Raw genomic sequence first — 18,462 nt, 5'->3', positions numbered from 1 at the left:
GGATCTAAGAGAAGAGGACAAGCAGCAAGGGGAGGACACAGTGAGTACCAAGAAGCCATATTTCTACTGTCAAGAGGGCCTTGGGCATTGAACAGGCCTGAGAGTGAGGCCCTATTGCACTCCCTCCTAATTTACTTCGCTCCTTCGAGCAACAGTTTCTCCAGGAAACCACAACATAGTAGGTTCTTAGTAATGTTAATCTTTGTAACACACACTGTTGGTTCCCAGCAACAGCAATTCCCTTCTTCTTCTCTAGCAGATCCCCAATTTTGTTTGCCAGGCCTTGGGGGAATAATATTATTGGTCCAAGCTGACCATGGTGCTCTGTCCCTCTTCACCAATGAATGGTTTGAAGGTCTGCCCTGGGCCTGCCCTAGAGATCCAAGGGGAATACTGAGCAGGCGCCTCAGGAGAAATTTTCCTCCTTAATAAAACAATCACCCTAAAAGGCTCCTTTGCTCCTCCCACCCCCTCCCTGTTTGGGACCTTCATGTGAGGACGAGAGGCTGAGAGTGAGGCAGCCCATGAAGACAGGTGCTGCCCATCACAGCACAGAGGCAACACAAAGGAGGAAAGAGCCCATGACCTCCAACATGTCCCTGGCCTCTGCACCAACTCTGCAACCAAATGCCCAGGCTTCTCATTACGTGAAATAATTCACTGCCTTTATTGTTTAATCTCTTGTCAGTCAAGTACCTCTTATGTGTTCCCAAAGGCTTCTTAACTCTCACACTCCCTATCTTTTCCCGGTCCGGCCGTGTTTATTCGTACTTCCTAACCGCTAAGGGTTAACCATTGCGTCAGAGGAAAAACTCACTGCAATCTCCAAAAGCACTGAGTAAAAACCCGCAAGAAAACACTTAGCACACAGTGCATTTTTGGATTTTTAAACAGCTCCATTATTAAGCTTTTAATGTGAGAGGCACAAATCAAAACGTAAATGCATTGCAGTCTCAAGGGGAAAAAAAAACATACTACAAGAAGAGTCTAATTTACAGTTTTTTGCCAACACTTCCTGTATAGAGTTACACTTATATAAACCTCCCACAAACAGAACTACACAGTTCTGGAAAAATAAGAAAGATAGTTATCTTCAACCATCTAGTCTAGACCCTTACTACTCAAAGTGGAGTTCAAAAAGCAGTATCATCAGGATCACCTGGGAGCCTCTAAGGAACGGATAATCTCGAATCTCGAATCTCGGGCCCAACCAAGGCCTGCTGATCCATTGTAACAAGGTCTCCAGCTGACTCAGTTCAGTGCCCACTGAACTTGGAGGAACACTACTCCAGAGGACTTATTTCCTACCAAGTGCTATGGCATGATTCAGTATGATTCCAAGACTTCAGCGTACATACAGCCAACCCCTCGGCTTCCCTTTTTCACCTCTTAAATGAAGAGTACCACAGAGTAGAAAGAGTAGCAGATGAGTATTTATGTATGCACATTCACATGTTTTTAACACAGATAAGGGCAATACAGAACAGTCTAACCCAATGATTCCCAACTGTGTCTGCAATGCCACACAGGATCAAAAAAATGTGCACACAGGATACACCTCTATGGGAACAGACTCAGGTGTCTACAAAAGATTCTTTAATACAGGAAAATCATTTATAATCACAACAAACAGTTACAGTCCATCAATAACACTTGCCCACGAGAGGTGCCGAGATCCAAATGAAAGAGGCCAGGGTTAAGCACAGATGTTTGTAACTCTGCTCCTTGCTCACTCATGAAAACCTCTCAGATGCAACTGGGTGAGAGTGATGTGATTATGTTATTAAAGCAATAACCCTGAATCTGGTCACTTTTTCAGCAAGTCAGTAATTAATCTCCTGGCACCTTATCTACTATTAGTAACCAGTTACTTGCAACTCATCAGTAGAGGATTAGGACATACCAGCTGCCCTGCTGGGGATGAAGCCTGGTGCCCAGAGGAGCCAGGCTGAACCAGAAAGGGTCCTCTAGGTCCTCCCTCTACACCTGACATCAGGCTCCTTGTGTTCAGTTCTATTTATTCCTTCTTGCAAGCAAATGGTACTCAATGGCCTTGTTTGGCTCTATAGGCTGTGATCCCCACCCACGGCGTGGAGTCCAGGGCATGTGTTGTCAGCAAACACAATCCTGAAATATTTACTGAGTCTGGGCCCTAAAGTTCCACTTATCAGCTGCTCTGGACAAACCCATGCTTCCCATCTGTTAATGAGTCAGAGGTGTCCTGACCTCATCTTTGAAACAATAGAGAATGCCAACTTCACAGCCTTTTCTGACAACAAAAGGAAAAATCAGAGGACATCATCTTTTTATACCCTAAATGTAGAGCAGTACCTTTAAAAATAAAAGAAACACAAAGAAGCATGTCTTCCCATGATTGGGGTCTCATGAGAATAGACTCTGGAAACAAATGTTGCATTTTTACTTAGCCCTTCTTTGCACTTTATTAATGGAATTAATATCAATTCACAATAATACAGACAAATTATAAGAAAAACTAAATAGGAGGATCCTTTAATAACACTGAAGCTACATAAGCTGCCACCTCCGTCCCTCCAGCTCCTCAACCATTCTTACAGTGGTTAAAGGGATAAAAAGTCAGAAGAATAAGTGGTGGTTGATGTCAATTCATGTTTGGCTCACAGTTCAGTGGATTACTCTAGCCAATTAGCCATCCCAGTGAAGAAGAGCATCATTTCAAGGAAAGAGCAAACTATAGATAATTCGCCTGTAGCTGTCAGAGCCACAGAAGCCTTCCCCAAAACAGGTGAAGATACAGTGAGTCATGGAGCCAGAGGTCACACCTGGCAGCCCAGCAATAGAAGGGAGGACTGCCAGGGAGGCTGCAGCAGTGATTCTAGGCCAGCTGGACTGAAGGGACAAGAGCCAGCTTTCTCAATCCCAATGAGACATGTGGCCAAGATCTCACTAGTGGTCAACTTCCTACTCAACATGATAATTACAGTGAATACATGAAAACCACACATAATCCCCAAAACACAAATCCATGCCTTCTAAGTTCCCTGGTTGGGGTGGGGGTGGAGTATTATTTTTTAACATGCTCTGCTAAAAGTAACCACAGGACATACACTTGAACTTTGTCTCCCTTCCATGTCCAAGATCATCTAATTTGAATGCTTTAAAGTAGGGCTCAGAATGTCTTTAGTGACTAAGACTATGGAAAAGCCACTCAATCATTCTTACACAAGATAAGTCCTTGGAGAATGTCCTGTCAACCTGCCTTATTTTACACCTGAAGGAACTGAGCCCCAGGGTAGCTGAACCCCCCTCAAACATGGAGAATTAACAGGTATATGTGGGGATGGGGTACAGGCCAGGGGAGGGGTGGGTGCCTAATGGCAAGAAGTGGGCCGAGGGCTGAAAGTGAAGTTGGAGATCTGAGAAATGTCTGTTTTTATGACCCACAGTATGACCTTAAACAAGTCAGCTACTTCCCAGTGGCCCTCAGTTCTCTCATCTCCTGAATGTACACTTGGTACAAGGAGAGTACTACATAAGTATATTATGAGTATTGTTATTTTCCATGCCAAAGACATGCTTCTGAAGTTAATGGGACTCCTACTGGCCATATCCACAAAGACAGGCATAATCATCTTAGATCCAAAATTAATCAGTCCAAATGTCCAATGCAAAATTCATACACCTGCAGGTGGCCTTTTTCATACAAATGCCCACTCAACTATCAGAAGTTTCCATGAAGCCAAATGGCCCATCTGTCCACTTCAAGAGATGGTTCCTATGGGAGCACAATTCAAATCGCCACAGGTATTTAAAGCAACAATTTACATCATTTCCACAAAGTGCTAAGAAGGATTAGTTGGGGGTTAATAAAATCTTTAGAGAACCTGCTGATTTTTTAGTTGGTGAAGAAAACCTCACTTTTAAAATTCATCACACTTAAGAGTCACTAAAATATGAGGATCATATATTAAACTGTTTGCCTAATATTCTTTTAGCCTAAATTCACTAGATGGCCATGTGTTCATTAGTTCTTTCAATAAATGTTTACTGAGCACTTACTAAGGGCCATTTCCAGTTCGAAGAAGATAGAAAATCTTGCCCTCATGGAATCGACTTTTAAGTGGGGGAGGAGGAAGAGGGGAGGAGGATGGTAGATACAGATAATAAACACAATTACTAAGTCCAATATATAGCAGCGGTTCTCAAACATTAGTTTGTATCCAAACTGGGATTTGTTAAAACACAAGTTGCTGGGCCCCTCCCAAGATTTCTGATGAAGCGTGGGGGGTAGGGGTGGGGGAGGGCCACAAGAATTTGTATTTCTCTCAAGTTTCCAAGGTGATGCTGATGCTGATGGTCCAGGACCATACTGTGAGAACTGCTGATGTGGAGTATGTTAGAGGACAATGTGTACAAAAAAGAAAAAGAGCAAGAAAGGCGGACAAGGGAGTGTAGGGCAACGGGTTCATATTTACCAGAGAATGACCATGGAGGCCTCACTAACATGACATCAGAGCTAAGATCTGAAGAAGATAAGCAAATGAGAATTCCAGACAGAGGGAGCAGCTCGTGCAAAGGTCCGAAGGTGGGAGCATGCATGGCAGGCTCTAGGAACAGCGAGGAGACCAGTTTGACTGGAGTGGAGTGAGGGAGAGGAAGAAATGGGAGATGAGGCTGATGAGATAATGAGGGGCGAGATCATAAAAGACCTGGGAGCCACTATAAAGATTCTGACTTTCCCTCTGAGATAGGAAGCCATTGGAGGGTTTGAGCAGAGGCAGGATGTAAATTGACTTAGTTTAATATTATTACTCTAGATGCTGTGTAGAGAACTGACCACTGAGGAGGCTACTACAACAGTCCAGGCAAGAGTTGATAGTGGCTTTGACCAGGATGAAGGCAGGGCAGAGGAAGACATGGTAAACAACAAGATTTGATGACAGATTGGACTTGATGTGGATTACGAGAGAAAGAGAAGGGTCAAGGACACCAAGACTTTTGGCCTATGCAATCGGAAGGATGGGGCTGCCATCAAATGAGATGGGGAAGCCTATGAAAAGGCAGTTTGTTGGTGGTGGGGGTTCTGGGGGTTATAGCATTATTTTGTATTGAAGAGTTACACAATTTATAGATTTGAAAGGAAACTTCAGAGTCAAGAACCTCATACTTGTGGAGCAAACGACTTGGCTTAGGGCTCATGTCAAGTTAGGAACCAAGGGAGCTGGATAATTCTTGGTTATTGTGTTCTCCAGAGGATTCTTTCCCATCAAGTATTAAATTATATTCTATAGGGTATAAGTACAGGTTAGCTTTATTTAAATTTCCAAAAAATCTAAAATATATTTGATATAGACAGTGACTTTATTAAGCATAAGACGTGATTGACTGAAATACACCCATTTGCAATCATTCAGATCTTAAGACTTATTTAAGATTTATCCCCAACTAGTCCTAATGTGGCTAATCTAGATTCCCTAAGTATATGGATTTCCCTCCACACTTACAAATTTTTAAAATTAAATTTTCAGTTAACCGTTTAATATCTTTCACCTAAACTGTAACCTCCACGAAAGTAGAGATGATGTCTTCATGGTTTTACCATGGTTTCAGTTCAGAGAACTGCACCTGGAACACAGCAAATGCTCATTAAATATGTGTCAAGTAACCACTCAAGATATACCAAACCCAACACCTAATGTTTACATTTTCACCAGGGAAGGAGCAGGTTATAATGGAGAGAGGTTCTGGGAAACAAAAAAATAAAGGAAAATTGATCAAGCATGAAAATGAGTTCAATTGCTCTGCTGCCAGCCTAAAATCTCTTGTTTTCTCCAGACCTCAGCAGCTTTTGGTAATATATAAATTATTAATATATAAAAACATATTTGTGTAATATATAAATGAACCCACAGGCAGACAGGTTCATTCCCATCTGCCCCATGTCCTCCTAAACCAAGGGTTCTTAACATCTTTTGTTTCACAGACCACTTTGCCAGTCAGGTGAAAACCACAGACCCCTTCTCAGAATGTAGGAGCATATAGTTTATGAAACTAAACATCAGAGGTCAGAGAAAATAAATAAGTTGATTTTTTTTTCAATTCAAGTTCTGGACCCCCAGAAATCCCAAGGGATCTGTGGACGCCTGGTTAAGAACCCCTGTCCTAGACAGTCTTCCCCGAAATTCAAGCCTGTCACCCACACAGCTTAACATGCACAGGTGAGGAAAAATTCCAGTGATTTTCCTCCCCACTGGCTTCACCCAGTAAGAGATCCTTAAGTTGTTGTTCAAACAACTGCTAGCAGCTGTTAAACGATGGAAAGCTACTTAAAAGCACCCAAAATATTTCTTACCAATGGTGTACAGCTGGAAGGGAAAACTAAGTATCCAGAATTGATTGCATTTCTGGTTCATGCTAGAGGTTTCACCAAATGTTACCACCACTTGTCAAGATTCCAACAAAGAGCCACATTAGTTTACTGTCCTTATTTACTTAAACCACAAAAGAATTAATATGTAAGAAATTTGGCAAAATTTGTTAAATTATAATTTGCATTATTATAAACTCTTCCTGAAACTGAAAAAAATATTCTGGTTCACTAGAAAGGACTTTTAACTCCCAAAAGATATTAATTTGCATTTGTATTCTATTTCCTCAGTGTGCCCAATGTCTTCTAATCCATGTTCTCTGCTGCAACTTCCCTAATTTTATTAAGCCTTTCATTGCTAGCTGGCTAAGGCAGTGCTTACCCAAAATCAGAGCTGGCAAATGTTCATTAGAAACTATATTCAGCCTTAAAAATATGCAGTAGGATACATATCTCAATATTTATTTAAACTATTTCCACCTCTCTCTCTGTTAAGCTGATGTATTCTTACTTACTTGACCTTTCAGCTATGCCAAACATATGCACCTTCTGCCACTGAAAGAACATGCACTTACACAGTTTACAGAAACAGGGTGCCTAGCATGCTTCAGTTCAGATCACACCGGCCAAACGTTCATAAACACCTGCCACATGTCAAGCACTCCGGGAATATGGAGATGAATAACACAGAGTACTTGCCTTTCAAAACATACAGTCTGGAGGAAGAAAGGAAAGTAGAGAACCAATTCAGAACAATATTGGGATAATAAGCTACCTAATCAGGGTATGTATAGGATACTTTCAAACCAACAGAGCAAAGTGCTTAACCTAGTGAGTGTACGTACAGGTTGTAAAGGAAGGTCAGAAAATGTTTCTCAAGGAAAGAATATCTGAATAGAATCCTGAAAGTTAGCCAGGTAAAGAAAGGATCTCATTAAGGAGTGAAGCTGAACTGTAATGCATTTCAAGTCAACGCAGAAGGAGACTGGAAAATTAGGCAAGACCTTCATTCGCCTTTTAGGGAACTGGAGACTTCTTTCATCAACAACAGTTTTAAATTTTATGAAGAGGTATAATATGGTGAGATGTGTATTGCAGATTTTTCTCTCTGATCATATGAGGGAAGCTGATGGGATAAAGAAGGGGGAAGACCAAAATGATGTGGCAGGAGGTCAGATCAAGTGCCTAGAGTATCACCTCACTAGCCTTGCATGATGTCTCAACACCTTAACTGATTAAATGGCACCCCCCATTTCAACACAGAAATAATATAATATGGGCTAATTTACTGTAGAGTAGAGTGGCTTTTAAATCTTCTAACCCTCTAGTATTTTCTCATTATACATATGCAGATGCTGAGGCCCAGTGAGGCTAGATAGCTTGCTCACATGGCTAGAAGTGCCAGCACCAGGATTTGAACCATGGCAGGTTGGCATAAGAACCCATACTTTTGGCCAAGGCATGCAAAACTATGATGACAACATCATTTCCTGATGTACATGTCTCAGGGCCTTTCAGAGCTTTCAGGTGCCTACCAGGAATCTCTATTACCTTGCACAAGGCAACAACCTCTCTTTTCTAGAACACATTCTCTCTTTTTTGCCACAAATGTACACTTTATCAGGGTCGAAGAACATGGGAGAACCCAGTAGCTATGGGCTTAAAAGCTCAACTATCTTATACACCTTCCGCTGGCCCCCTGAGGGTAATATCTGAGCACTGGAAACAAACCTAGTTGCCTATTTTCCTGGCAGAAACTTTAGCCAAAGGACTTTCAGTGCTCAAGATGCAGATAGAAGCTGAAGGCTGTCTGGGTTATAATCTCCCTTCCAGAAAATGGAAATGCTACCCAAAGTCCCTGCTTTGTGCCTTAAAGAGTAACATCTCTACAGCATAAGCTTGATTTGGATGGGCTCAGATACATGGAGACAGATGTGAAGACAACTTTCTAGAGTTATAGGCTGCCTTACCTCACTATGCAATTTTTCTGTTACTTAAAACTTAAAGTGGAAATGCACATTCAAACACATATGCACACACCTAAAACAGCAAAAGTAAGTGGAAATGAGCATGAGATCTACCTTATGTAATACAATAGCAGGTTTCTAGAAAGTTCTACAGAAACTGAATTTTTTAAAATTAGTATTTCATAGTACATTAAGAATGGTTACTACTTAAAAGAATCCCAAAGTAAATATATTTGAAGTGACCATCCCAAAGTGACCTATTTTATATGTATTATATGAACTTTTTTTTTGCTTAGAACTTTCATTAATTCCAGACAGAGGCTTAGTCACTTGCCAGGCAAAGTATCAAGCTCTTCCCGACAATATGACAGAGCAGCAAATTGGAAAATAAAAATCTATACTGTGGGAACAGCATGACTTTCAAATGGCCACTCCTCCTTCTATTACATATTGTAGCAAGAACTATTACATTTATCCTATCCATCTTTCAAAGTTTACCATCAGGAAGTCATAAATGTTGGTTCTCTAAGCAAAGATGCTGTAATGAGTAATAAATCTTTTAAAACCTGAACAGGCAATCTTCAGGGTTTAATTCACTATACCAAACCTGATATTTTCCAGACTCGTGAGAGTGATATGTCACTACGGAGTTTAATTCCAATGACACCGAAGATGATTGCTTCTCCTTATCCCCTAAAACCTCCCAGTGACACTTTTTTGTTTCAACTTAAAAGAACAAAGAGGAAGAATGTGGCTGGTCCAAAATGGAATGGGTCATTACAGAAAAAATTATGGAAAAGTTTATTCGTAACTGCTATTAGAGTTATAACCAAAACTGAGTTCATTTCAGTCCAGATTTAGGATCCTGCTCCTGTAATCCCCACAGACGTGAATTTACAGGCTCTGAAGCTAGAGTGCCAATATCTGAATTCTGGCTCTGCCACTTATTCTAGGTGTGGCCTGGGCAGTTTAGTTCCCCACTCTGTACCTTAGTTTCTCATCTGTAAAATGGGCATATTACCTTCCCTGTGGCAAGGACTGAATGACTCAAAATGTGCTGAGCACCTGAAACTTGGTCTGGGATATCGGAGGCACTCAGTAGATATTTTACTGATTTTAGAGGCAAAGCCAATAGAAATTTATGTAATTTCCACAGAATTTGTATTGTTCTAAATAAAACCAAGCACATTAGTCTTATTCATCCCTCTTGTTAACTGCACAATGAGGCTTGGGTTTCTTGTGGTCTTGACCAGCCCTTTAATCTTCTCTTTTCTGATAAAATAGTCTGAAAAGGGATTTTACATTGGTTTAATTTCTCAGCTACCGAACCAAGTGCCATGCAATGTGTTGGCTTAAACAATGGGAATTTATTGGCTCACAGTTTTGAGGACAGACGTCTAAATTCAAAGCGTCAGCATGGTGACGCTTTCACCCTGAAGACTGGCGTTCCGGGGCTGGCTGCTTCGATCCTTGGTCCTTGGCTGCTCTGTCCATGGCAATGCATGTGGTGGCATCTTCCTCTATCTCTTCCAGGTACCACTGACTTCCAGCTTCTGCCTGCTCCTGGTGGCTTCTCTTTCTGCATCCAATTTCCTTTGCTGATAAGGACTTCAGCCATAGTGGATTAAGGGCCACCCTCAGTTAGTTCGGGCACAACTTAATAACATCTCTAAGGTCCTATTTACAAATGGGTTCACACCGACAAGACCAGGGATTAGAACCTGAATACGTCTTTTTGGGGGACATAATTCAGTTCCCAACAGTCAACCACTGGACTAAAAAAAGACACATTCTTCCCACATGCAAAATACATTCATTTTATCACAACATCCCAAAAGCCTTAATAAGGAATTTTAGTAGTAATGTTAAGTACAAAGTTTGATCAAAATGAACTGTGGGTGTGGTCCATCCTGGGACAAAAGTCTTCTGTCTGATAGACCTGTGAAACCTAGGAAAAAAGTTACCTCTTTCCAATACACAATGGTGGGAAAGGCATAGGCTAGATATTCCCATTCCAGAAGGGAGAAACTGGAAAGAAACCAGGAGTCACCCAAGCAGGTCAAAAACCCACCAGGGCAATCGCCATTAGATTCCAAGGTCTAAGAGTCATTTATGGATCGATATTTTGTCCTCTGGGTCTGATGGAGCAGCAACCCCACCCCTTCCAAGTGCTTGAGCAGCAACCACACTCTCCTCAAACCCTGGGGTAGAGGCCCCACACTCTCTGAGCACTGAGGTGGTAGCACTCTCCCTGAACAATACGGTGTAAGGCCAGCCCCCTCCAAGTGCTGAGGCAGATGGCCTGGGTGGGTCCCCTTTCCTAACCCAAGGATATCTCTTCTATCCAGACCCCAGCTTCTGTGGTTCTACCCCAAAGTCATTCTTCCTTCAGTTCATCGCTTCTCTGTCCATTTCAGCCATTGCTCCTATTCACACACATTTTGAAAAAACCTGCTTGGCTATGAGTGCAGTTCCAGGGAGTCCAAACGTAACAGAACTCTCCACAGATCCTTCCTGGATAACTGCATTTCCAATCTTGCTTCCACTGAAACTGCTGACTGGATCCATGAGTCACCTGCCTATTTACCTGATCAAAGGGCTGCTCAGCTAAACCCCTTACAGAGCCAAGTTCTCTGGGGACTCACTTACCAGAAGCTGAGGTAGGTCCCTGACAGAGCCACTTCTGGCCCGAGTCTCAGAGCATTCTATCTGGAGAGGCTCAGAATTTTCCAAACCATCAATTTCTGGTTTCTTTGTGCTTAAGAGTCTAATTCTCAGCTTTCATTCCCTTCCTCTCATATTTTATTATAACCTGCAAGGGGGAAACAGACTACATCTTCCATGCTTTGCTTGGAAATCTCAGCTAAGTATCCAAGTTCAACGCTTTCAAGTTCTGCCTTCCATCCAACATTAAAGCAAAATTTTGTCACATTCTCTACCACTTTATAACCAAGGATGACCTTTTTTTCCAATTTCCAATGACACATTACATTCATCATATCTTTCGAAGGCTTCACCAGAGGTGCGTTTAACATCCATATTTCTATTCTGTTCATGACATTCTGTTCATGACAAATTAAGTATTCTCTAAAATGATACAAATTTTCTCTACAACACTCACTCATTTTTGAGCCATTACAATTCTTCCACCCTCTCCCCATTACCCAATCCCAAAGCCATTTCCACATTTTTACAGATATTTGTAAAAGCAGCACACCACCTTCCAGCACTAAAAGCTGTTTTAGTTTCCTGGATGCTAAAACAAATACCATACAATGGGTTAGATTAACAGGAATTCATTGGCTCACTGTTTTGAAGTTACAAGGTTTCCTTCTTCCTGAAGTCAGTATCTTGTAGCTGGCCGGCAATCCTATGGTTCTGTGGCTTTTCCATCACATGGAAATGTACATGACAGCTATTTCTTTCTCATCCAGATTCTGCCAACTTCCAGCTTCTTGCTGACCCTGTGACTTCTCCTTCTGTGTCCAATATCCTTTGCTTATAAGGACTTCAACCATTTTGGATAAAGGGCAACCTCAGTCAGTTTAAAAGGCACAACTTACCTAATAACATCTTCAAAGGTTCTTATTTACAAATGGGCTCACACCTGCAGGAACAGAGTTTGGGACCCGAACATGCCAGTTGTGAGGAAATGATTCAATCCCTAACATACATTATGGAAGAGTGAGTGATATTTTAAATTAAAATCATGATACTTTCTATTAGGATAACAAATATATCCTCAATTTTAAAATGGTGCTCATAATAATACTCTCAAGGCTAATACACATATATTACTTTCAAGCAAACAACTGTAAACTTCTCCCCTGCTTAACACTTATTTCCAAAAACAGCCATGGAGGATATAAAGATAAAGAGGAAAAGGGCATAATCAGTCTAGTTGAAAGCACCATGTTATCTATAATGTGGCAATATGAAGCAGATGGTAGAAGAAAGAGACAGTGAAGCTCCTGCTCTTGCTGTGAATCTCTGCCTTCTACTCTTCTACCTTTCTCTCTCCTACTTAACTCAACAAAGACTCTGGTAAAGGACACAAAAGCTCCTGGTCCTAGTTTTGTCCTGTCAGTGACTAAAGGTCTAACCAAGCAAATCAATCTCCCATAAAATAGGGACAGAAGTAGTAGCTACTTGTTCCAAGGAAACACTAAAAAAGATTTTAAGGCAATAACCTTATTTTACTGTTAAAACTAAAAGATTTTACATTTTATTTATTTATTTTTTTTTTTAGATTTATTTATTTAATTCCCCCCCTCCCCTGGTTGTCTGTTCTTGGTGTCTATTTGCTGCGTCTTGTTTCTTTGTCCGCTTCTGTTGTCGTCAGCGGCACGGGAAGTGTGGGCGGCACCATTCCTGGGCAGGCTGCTCTTTCTTTTCACGCTGGGCGGCTCTCCTCACGGGCGCACTCCTTGCGCGTGGGGCTTCCCCACGCGGGGGACACCCTTGCGTGGCAGGGCACTCCTTGCGCGCATCAGCACTGCGCATGGCCAGCTCCACACGGGTCAAGGAGGCCCGGGGTTTGAACCGCGGACCTCCCATATGGTAGATGGATGCCCTAACCACTGGGCCAAAGTCCGTTTCCCAGATTTTACATTTTAAATACTATATGATAGAAGAAACTTTTTTAAAAAAAGACAAATAAATCAAAGAACATTCTGTGCTCATGAACTGGAAGACTAAATATTAAGATGTCAATTCTGGAGAGCAGGTGTAGCTCAGTGGTTGAGCGCCTGCTTCTCATGTATACCTCGAGATCTCAGGTTCAAACCCTGGTACCTACTTAAAAAAAAAAATTCTGAGGGAAAAATTAAGAAAAAAAAAAAAAGATGTAAATTCCACCCCCAAATTGATACACGTCTTCAATGAAATACTGATAATAATTCCACCAGAATTTTTTTAAGAAATGGAAAACACAATGATCAAATTTATTTGGAAGGGTAAGGGGCCCCAAATAGCCAGAAACATCTTAAACAGAAGAGCAAAGTCGCAGTACTCTCACTTCTGGACTTCGATACATATTACCTAGCGTAGCTACAGTGGTAAAAACAGCATGGCGCTGGAATAAAGATGGACACACAAAACAATGGAACCAAACTGACGGTTCAGAAACAGACCCTCACATCTACAGTCACGTAACTTTTGACAAGGCTCCGAAGCCCACCCAAGCTAGGGATACACATTCAACCAAAAGCGCTGGGAGAGCTGTCTATCATCACATACCAAAGACAGAAAGAGGACCCCCATTTCACACCTCACACAAAGACTAACTCAAAATGGATCAAAGACCTAAACATACAAGCTAGACCCATAAAGCTGCTAGAAGAAAATGTAGGAAAACATCTTCAGGACCTGGTCGTAGGTGATGGACTCTTAAACCTTACACCAAAAGCATGAGCAATGAAAGAAAACATGGATAAATGGGACCTCCTCAAATTTAAACACATTTGTGATTCACAGGACTTTGTCAAGAAGGTAAAAAAAAAGCAGCACACTCAATGGGAGAAAATATTTGGAAACCACATATTCGATAAGGGTTTGATTTCCAATCTATATAAAGAGACCATACAAATCAACAATAAAAGAGCAAACAATCCTATTTAAAAACTGGCAAAAGACTTCAATTTTTCCAAATAGGAAATACAAATGGCCACATGTTCAATATCACTAGCCATTAAGGAAACATACATTAAAAGGACAATGAGATATCTTTTCATACCACATAGAATGGCCATTATTTAAAATAAAATTTTAAAAACAGAAAACAATAAGTACTGGAGAAGGTGTGGAGAAATAGGAACACTCCTTCACTGTTGGTAGGAATGTAGAATGGTGCAACCTTTGTAGAAGACAGTTGTGGTTCCTCAGGAAGCTAAATATAGAATTGCCATATGATCTAGCAATTTCTCTACTAGCAATCTATCTAGAAGAACTAAAAACTGTGATGTGAACAGACATTTATACACCAGTCAGGAAAATGCAAATCAAAGCTACAACAATATACCATTTCACACCCCTTAGAATTAGAATGACCACCATTATAAAGACAGAGAACTACAAGTGTTAGAGAGGATGTGGAAAGATAAGAACACCTACTCATTCTTGGTGGGAATGTAAAAAGGTACAGCCACTGGTTAGGACTGTTTGGCAGTGCCTTAAGAAGTTGAATATAGATCTGCCATGTGACCCAGCAATACCTCTGCTCAGTATATACCCAGAAGAACTGAGAGCGGTGAGACAAACAGACATCTGCACACAGATGTTTCTAACAGAGTTATTCACAATTGCTGAAAGATGGAAATAATCCAAGTGTCCATCAACTGAAGAACGGATAAACAAAATGTGATATATGTGTCAATGGAATATTATGCTGCTGTAAAAAGAAATGAAACTGGGACACATTTATATGATAAAACGGATGAACCTTGAATGCATTATACTAAGTGAAATAAAAGCCAGACACAAAAGGACAAATATTGCATGGTCTCACAAATACAAACTAAATATGAAAAATAATCACATGGAGTTAAAACCAAGAGTTAGGTTATTAGGAGATAAGAGGAGGGCTGAGAAGCAGTACTGATGCTTTATGTAGAATTTTTAATTAGCTTGACTGTAAAAGTATGAAAACGAATGGAGTGGATGTTAGCACATTACAGTGAGGAGAAGTAACACAAATGGTTTATAAATGGAATCGTGGCTGAAAAGGGTAGTGTAGGGATGCGAATATCAATTAAGAGAAAGCTAGAGAATAATCCAGGGACTGAATAACACAGTGAACCCAGAGGTGGATGAGAATTGTAGTTAATAGTACAAATACAAGAATGTCCTTCTGTGAGCTAGAACTAATGCCTGTCACTATTGCAAGGTGGTAAGAATACGAAAAAGCATGGGAAAAATACAATTAATGTAACCTATAAATGCCGAAGATATACTGTGTTAATAATAGAGGGGTTATGGAAAAAATATGCCAAATGTATATACAGACCATAATTAGTGGTAAAAGGCTGATGATATTATCTCAATCTGTAATAAATGTTCTACAACAATGTAGTGTGTTGGTGGAAGGGTGTTTGTTGTATTGATATTCCACACATATGCATGAGTGTTTTGCAAGTTCACAACTTCTCTAATAAAAATATATTTTTAAAAATTACTGTATGAACTCAATGTTGTGCCAGGTAGGAGAAGATGCAGAAAAGTCAATGTGACTTCTAAAATGCTATAGTTCCAAAAATGTAGAAACCGCGTATTTAAATGTCTGTTAAGCCATACTATATGCCTGGGAAATGGCAAATGCAGCTTGTTATTATAAAAGCATGAAGTCTCCTACACAAAAAGATACCAAGGAAACCCTGGAATGGCTATAACACAAAGTCCACACTATGGGCCAGGCCTGCTCTAACCACCTTCTTACTGATTCATTCCCCCTACTGGGTCACACATAATACAACCAATCATTGTAAGGAAAATACCCAAAGAACTGAGAGGGAAGAAAAAGTCAGGAGACCTGACCTCAGGGGATCCGAACTAAGCAAAAGAAAAGGACAGTGTGTTCCCAAAGGCCCAGTGAAGGAGCTCCAATCATTAATCTGACAACGGTAACGGGACTGAGTGACTGACAGAGTGCCAACTGGCAGCACAAGGCAGAGGTGGACATGCTTTCTTTTTCCAAGGGCAGGCCACTGTGTTTGTGACCTTCTTCATGAGAAATGACCTTATAATTTCCTTATAAAACAGAGAAAATTATTTCTACTTCCTTATCAGCTTAGAGTAAGATTAATGACAAGTTCTAAGTTCCCTAATTGCTAAATATTATCTTTTTATAACTCATAAAGCCCCTCAGAGCTGAACCTCCTGAAAGACAAACCTGAGGTCCACCTCCTCTCCAGGCAGTGCATGGACATCGCGTGATCCTGCTGATCGAGCAACTTGAGAGGGGTGATGTCGTAGCAGCCGTTGTTAATGGTATTTACTTCATGCCCACTATGTTGTCACCATTAGGATCACAGGAAATGAACAGCCTTATTTGATTTCACACACACAAAGGGGAGGTAAGTTATATTTTTATCCCTTTTATTGGTAAGGAACATATCTTAAAGAGGTTCAATAACTTGCTTATGGTCACAGAGCTGGCTGTGGCAGAAGCCTGGAATTTCAGCCCATCGGTGGACCCCAGAGCCTATACTCTTAAACGACTGGTCAATTCTTGGCCTGAACAGTTTGGAATTTCTACTCACAAATTTTTCAGCTGTCACTCTTTCAGTTGAAGTACTTTTGTCCCTCACCTGTGGGGTAAGGGCCACTGCCTGGAACGAGGCCAAGATATGCATCCATAAGGCACTTATTTAGACAGCTCAGGAACAATATTCAGCATTAAGGGTGACTATATTAATAAGATCCACCAAAGCGGGAGAGACTTGCCAAAGAGAGACAATTTTTAATTATTGGAGACAAGTGCTAAGTATATAAGGGGTTGATTCTACTCTTCTCTCTACTCTGGGTTATGTTTGAAATATTTCATAATAAAAGATTTAAAACTGGCTTTGACTTACTGAGAGTTTATTATTGTTACTGAGTCATTGCCTCTTATTTTTCTTAACTAGGACATACTCAAAATGCTATAAGACACATTAAATAGTCTCACTTCCAGTGTTTCTTTGCGCAAATATTTAGGGATATTCTTATTTCTCCTCTTCTGTCTCACAAAAGGTGGCATGTTATATCTATTGTTTTCTACCTTGTTTTATTCACTTAACCTGTAGCTAGCAATTTTTTTTTCACATCAGTGTAGAGAGAGCTTCTCATTCCCTTTTATAGCAGGTGGGTATCCCACACCATGACTACCTGAGGGGACTTCAACCCTTTGCTATCACAAATAGTGCTCAACAAACAACATTGTACATATGCCACTCCAAACACACAGAGGACTATGTGGAGGATAGATTCCCAGCAGTGAGATGGCTTTAGTGGTATGCTAGTAAATTCTTAACAATCAACATTTGCTCAAAAAAAGGCACTGACTGTAGCACCTGGTGATCTCCATGGTGTAAACACTCTCAACATGGCTGATTTCAAGCCCATATGATGTCACTAAGTGCAGAAATGAGAAGAGATGCACACAGGTGGCTTCTGTGGGCTGGCTCCAGCACGCCACTCGATTGCTGGGTCAAAGGAAAAATGCATCCATACGTCTGACAGAGATTACCAGAATCTTACCCACTGGGGATGTAGCATTTTGTACTACTACCAATGACGTATGGCAAGGTCTACTTCCTGGTGGCTTCGCCAATACAATGCTGTTAAGCTTTGGGATTTCTGAAAAATGGTACCTCAATGTAGTTTATGCATTTATAATATTTATTTATTTTTAAAATACTGTGGTACCATCTGCACCATTCATTACCAAAACATTTCCATCATACCAAATAGCAACTCTGTACATTAATTTTTTAAATTTTTTATTAGAGAAGTTGTGAGCTTAGACAACAATCATGCATCTTGTGCAGAATTCCCATATATCAACCCCTTGCATGGAACCCTGTATGATTTTAGTCTTGACTGCCCATTCCCTCTCCCTGCCCTGTCCCCCAGTAACCTATATTCTAGATTCTGATTCTATAAATTTGCTTATTCTAATTATTTCATATTAGTGAGATCAGACAATATTTATCCATTTGTGGCTGGTTTATATCATTCAACATGATGTGTTCAAGGCATCCATGCTTTGCATGTATTAGAACTTCATTCTCAGTGTAATCTTAATCTGCATGTTTTCTCTTTATGGAGTGGAGTATATTTTTATATGGTTAAGGACTACTTTTATTTCCTTCTCAGTTAACAGTCTGTTCCTCTCCACTGCCCATTTTGTTCGTTGTACTAAGCACTTTGCACATTCATTTATTTACTGCAACAGCCCTATAAGCAGGGTGGTTCCAGGTTTCGTGGAACATGTTGCTTGTACAATTTGCGGGGCACTCTTGAAAACAAAGAACACAAAGTTAGGTACAAGCATGAGTATTTATTTAGAATTTTTAAAAATCATGTCAGTTCATTGTCACCTTAGAGATTAAGGTTTTCGTCTATGATCTTTTATGTGGTTTAATGAAAGGGCTTACAAAGAAAAATACTTCC

The 18,462-nt window shown here is 40.6% G+C and overlaps 1 protein-coding gene across 1 annotated transcript in view; it reads right to left on the bottom strand.

Annotated features, from left to right (window-relative positions):
- STK39 (serine/threonine kinase 39) overlaps positions 1–18,462 on the bottom strand; it is a 296,619-nt gene that overhangs the window by 193,967 nt on the left and 84,190 nt on the right. The window lies entirely within an intron of this gene.

This window comes from Dasypus novemcinctus, chromosome 7 (genome assembly GCF_030445035.2).
Source record: "Dasypus novemcinctus isolate mDasNov1 chromosome 7, mDasNov1.1.hap2, whole genome shotgun sequence".
In the NCBI taxonomy this organism is placed as follows: domain Eukaryota; kingdom Metazoa; phylum Chordata; class Mammalia; order Cingulata; family Dasypodidae; genus Dasypus; species Dasypus novemcinctus.
This window is presented reverse-complemented; position numbering and strand designations above follow the sequence as displayed.